The 4,971-nt window shown below is 46.9% G+C and overlaps 1 pseudogene; it reads right to left on the reverse strand.

Annotated features, from left to right (window-relative positions):
- Positions 1 to 2,869: 2,869 nt before the first annotated feature.
- Positions 2,870 to 3,904, reverse strand: LOC150009689 (ragulator complex protein LAMTOR1 pseudogene; annotated as a pseudogene).
- Positions 3,905 to 4,971: the final 1,067 nt, after the last annotated feature.

Raw genomic sequence — 4,971 nt, forward strand, 5'->3', positions numbered from 1 at the left:
CAGACCTAGAGCCCCTTAATTGAAGGTGATACTGGGTTTCTTTGAGACAGGACCCTCTGCCATTGCTGCAACTCTTCATTATAAATCTTTCTCCAAGCCTTCCCCAAGGTACCTATGGCCATTTACTAAGGTATCTGTGCACTGGGCAAAGGACATAGCCAGACACTCCATGATTATTAGACATTCACTCTAAATGGACACCTATTCCTGGGGCCCAAAATGCCACTTGGTTCACCAAAGTAGGCGCTTACAAAAGTCAGGTGTTAGATGGAATTTTAACTACAGGCCAATTCCCTGGGCCCAGGTGGCCCACAAATCCATTGTGTGGTTACTTCCTCAATGTGTGAATTTATCATGAGAATAGACATATATGGTAACTGGCAGTCCCTGAAAGATTCAAAAATACTGGAAGAAATCTTAAAACACATCAGGACAGATCCAGAAGACCTAACATGTAAATAATAGAAGTTATAAAAGAAGAAAAAAGTAACAGTTAGATATGAAAATTTGAGTCTGAAGATTAAAAGGACTTACATGAATAAAGATAAGCATCTAGACATATCCTGATGAAATTCCTGAATTTCAGAAATAGAAAAAACTTACAAGCTTCCAGAAAGACTAGGAACAAGAATCAGATGACCACCCATCTGCAATACTATAAGCTAGGAGACAAGTACAATACAGACTGCTAAGAGAAAAGGAATGTAACCCCAGAAACAAGACCAGCAAAGACATCTGGCATACAAGATGCATTTATCATGACCTTGCCATTTCTGAAGGAAGTACTCGAGAAATTCTCTCAGTGGTGATTGAGAGCTTGATTTAAATGGTGGAAGAGAGACTGGGAATTTGTGTTTTAAATGTTAAGATTACAGAGTGATGAACTTTAACGGAAAACCAAATAACAGACTAGCACCAAAAATTGTAAGCTTTCTTTGTAAAACTCAAGGAGTGAGGAGAGTGGGGAAGTTAAAAGCATTCTAAAGATATTATCTTTCAGACTTCCGGCAAGATGGAGGCTTAAGTAGACATGCTGCATCTCCCTCCACAACTAAGAAGGAATACAGCTATCTCAAAACTAGAGAAAACCATAAGTTCCAGAAAATCAAGCTGCATGGAAGTCCAACAAGCAAAGATATGGGGAAGTCAGGTAAGAGGGGCGGAGCCGGGGAGGAGAGGAAGCAGTGTGGCAGCAGCAGTGGCAGGCAGATGGAAAGTGCAGTCACACATTTTAAAAAGTAGGGAGGAAAACTTGGGGAGCGCTCCCAGTGCCAGACCAGACCCCGCAGCTCCAACGCCAGGGAAAATAAAGCCTCATTGCTTCTGACTGTGAAAACCAGTGGGGGCTGGGGCAGAGCAAGAAACTGCCAGTCTCTCAGCAGAGTCCATATTTCTAAAGGGCCCCCACATCCTAGAATATCCACAGACCCAGCCATTCTGGGAACGACGACCAGGGCAACAGATAGAGAGGCACCAGTCCCATACAGGAAGCAGGAGAAGTGCCCAGAAAAGGGGCAAGTGATGAGCAAACAGGATTGCTCCCTCTCAGACCCCTCCCCCATGTACAGCACCATAATGTGGTGAAACGGGTTGCCTTTTACTGATGAATACCTAAAGCTCCACCCCTTACAACATAACAGGTGTGACAACTCTACCTAAGATACAGAGGCAAACCAACACAAGAGCCTGTCAAGATGAGGAGACAGAGAAGTATGCTCAATAGAGGGAACGAATCAAGGTTCCAGAGGGAGCTTTAGTTGTTCTAAGTAAATAAAACTTCCTAATGCCAACCACGTCTTATTCTTGAATAGAATACCCCAAGCAGCAAACTCGTTGAGTTTGGTAACAAATCTGGTGACTCAGATGGGACTCTCCTAAAAGGACTCCCTCACGGCATGGTGTGGACACTTGGTGGAGCAGAAGCAGCAACAGCTTGTTCGGGGCTTACTCATTGGGGTCTCCACTGGATGGAGGATCTGTCCTATGGGAGACTCCCGCTTGGTGCCCGGCCCACCTCGACAGCAGAGCAGAGGGGCCACCTGAACCTACTTTGTTCAATGCCTCAGAAGGGAGGTGGGTAGGCAAGCCCCTGTGGTCACTTTGACTAGTATTTCTATTCCTGTTTTGGGTAGAGGATTGCTGGAAGGGTAGTTTCATTTCTAGAGTGCACTTAGATTCCTGGACTTTACAGGAACAAAACTCTTTGTTGGGATGCTGACTGAAGGTATTTCTGGAGAGGATTTTCAGGGGGATTGAAGGTCGAGAGACCTGAGACATCCTTGGGCCACTGTCTGGTTCTGTACTTACTGCTAGTCATCCTGGGATTCTGTTACTGGCCTTTCTGCTGAGCTGGGAGGCTTCTTCTTGCTTGAAGACCGCTTATGGGCACAAGAACGGTATTCACTGACTTGTGGTATACCAACCCACAGAGTTTAGCTCAATCACAGCAGCAGGTTTTAGTCAATAAGCTAGTCAGTGCCAAATTGTCTGAGAGGCTGGAACTGTCTCAAAAAAAAAAAAAGGAGGCAGGGAGAATCACCTTCAATTCTAGATTCTAGTACTTTGGGATGTATCCTGAAACACTGGACACTTTTGGAATATGATCCTTTAACAAAAAAATAACAATGACCTGGCTGGGTGGCTCAGTTGGTTGGAGCATCATCCCACCCAATAAAAGGTTGCAGTTTCGATCCCCGGTTGGGGCATATAAGGGGGGCAGCCCATTGATGTTTCTCTCTCACAATAATGTTTCTCTCTCTCTCCCTCTCTCTCTCTCTCTCTTCCCTCCCCCTTCCTCTCTCTCAAAAATCAATAAACATATCCTCAGGTAAGGATTGAAAAACATTTTTTTTTTTTTTTTTTTTTAGAAATACAAACTCAATTCATTCAAATTCAAGCTCGTCCAGACACTGGTTATAAACCCTAATAAGGTGCCTGTGAGCACCAATTCAGAGAGAGGGACACAGGAGTGAGGCCGAGAGAAAGAGTGGGAAAGGGGCCTCCATGGGCCCTTTAGGATCACCCTCACAGTGTTACCTCCACCCCCTCCCAGTGATAGTGGAGACCTACCAGGCCCTATCCTTTGTTCCCCACCCCACCCCTGGCCAGGGCTTTGAAGGCCAGTCCCAAATGGTTCTACCCTTCCCTTGCTCCATCCTCACTTGCTCAGGCTTTTAGCCTCACTCTTCTCCTCCTCCACATTCTTCTCTGTGATTAGTAGCAGGTTAGGGTACTGTAAGCCACAGTGAGGCTGGGGCCAGGGAAGGCAGGGTGGAGACGAGACAGGGTGAAGAGGAGAAGAGCCATCCAAGGATCCGTCTTCACGGGATCCCAAACTGTACAACCAGCTCCTCTCTTGCGTCCACGCGAATCTGAGAAAGTGCACTGTAGGCATAAGCAGCAATCCTGGAGACCTGCTGCAAGTCGGAGAAGGGGATAGGCTCGCTGGCCAGCACTTGGTGGGGCTGGCTGGTGAGAGATGGCAGTGGCGGCAGCTTCTTCCAATGGGTCAGGCTGCTACTCAGCACAGCCAAGCGGTTGCTGTACTGCCTTGCCCGGTCCATGTACTCATGCTGCTCCATGCCCTGGGAGTCTGGCTGTCTTGGCAAGAATAGAGGAGAGCAGGGCCTGCTCATCTGTGCGAGCAGAAGGCAGGCTGTGGTAGTTGGACTCAGCTCCATTGAGAGCTTTGGTGGGGGGACTGCTAGGGTCTAGCAGCAGCTTCCTCTCCTCTCGGTCCTGGTCTGAGTCCTCGTTCTCGCTGCTGTAGCAGCACCCCATGGCCGGGGTCGGGCCGGGCGCTCAGGCCTCTCGGAGGAGGGACAGCGTCCGTCAGGAGCCCTTCCGGTCACATGACCCGCGGCTGCGCTCGGCAGGCAACATCCGCCCCCACGACTCTGTCTTCCCAAAGTCCGAAAAACATTTTTTAAGTGAACTTTAAAAAGAGCCAAGAAACAACAAATTTTCTTATGCAATGTTGCATGGCCCAATATGTTTTAAGGGACCAGGAACATTGGCATGAAAATGGCTCGTTAAATTATAATACAATATTACAATTGGAACTATTCTGCAAAAGAAAGGGGAAAAGGGATGCAATCCCATACATTCAAAATTTTAGGGCATTATATCAAAATCCCAATTTACAAAAGAAATGTAAATTAAAAAGGACCCAAAGATTTTAAACTGAGCTATCAGCCAAGACCTTGCCAATCCTTGAGGGCCCCTCAGAATATTTTCTTGACTTCTTGTCCTTGGGTGCCCCAAACTGGGACCTCTGCCCTCCCTCCTGGGGAGGCCCATTTCTTCTAAGCTCCCTTTAGTGACCCCTCCCAGCTATCAGCCTCATAATACTTTTGGTCCCCTGAGTCTGTTAGGGACACCTGTGAAAACTTCTCCAGAACAGGAAACTAATACTTCTGCCCTGCATCCCCAGCTCCCCTGAGTCCATTACCCTTCAAGGTACTTAGCTGTCAATTGTGCCTCCTCAGGTGGGTTTTGGACAGGGATGGGGGAATGATCACTGTAGATGTTCATTTCTCGGCATTAGGTCTTTATCATTGGAAGGAAAATACTAAGGGAGTTCAGGCTGATTCAGAGGGGTTTGTTAGCTTGATTAGTGGTATATTCATGAGCCATAATCCCACTTGGGGAGCTATTCAATCCTTCCTTACGGCCGAGGAAAAAGTACCGCACTATTAAAATCCAAGGAAGAGGCTGATAAGCACACACTACTCAGCCTAATAATCAGATCTGGCAGTCAGCAGATGAGTCATTTCCCAATACTGATCCTCACTGGGACCCCAAAAACCAAATAGATTGGGCTTGCTTTGAGTAGTAAAGAGCCTACTGCTGAAGGGTATGAATAAAGGCCACCAGTTGCTGCCCTGCAAATTTGAGCAGGTAGAAACATTCAACAAGAGACCTCTGAGAACGCTTAGCCTTCTTAAAAAGACTGAAAGAATGCTTAAGACA

This window comes from Furipterus horrens, unplaced genomic scaffold, assembly GCF_987537825.1.
Source record: "Furipterus horrens unplaced genomic scaffold, mFurHor1.1.pri manual_scaffold_5, whole genome shotgun sequence".
Classification (NCBI taxonomy): Eukaryota; Metazoa; Chordata; class Mammalia; order Chiroptera; family Furipteridae; genus Furipterus; species Furipterus horrens.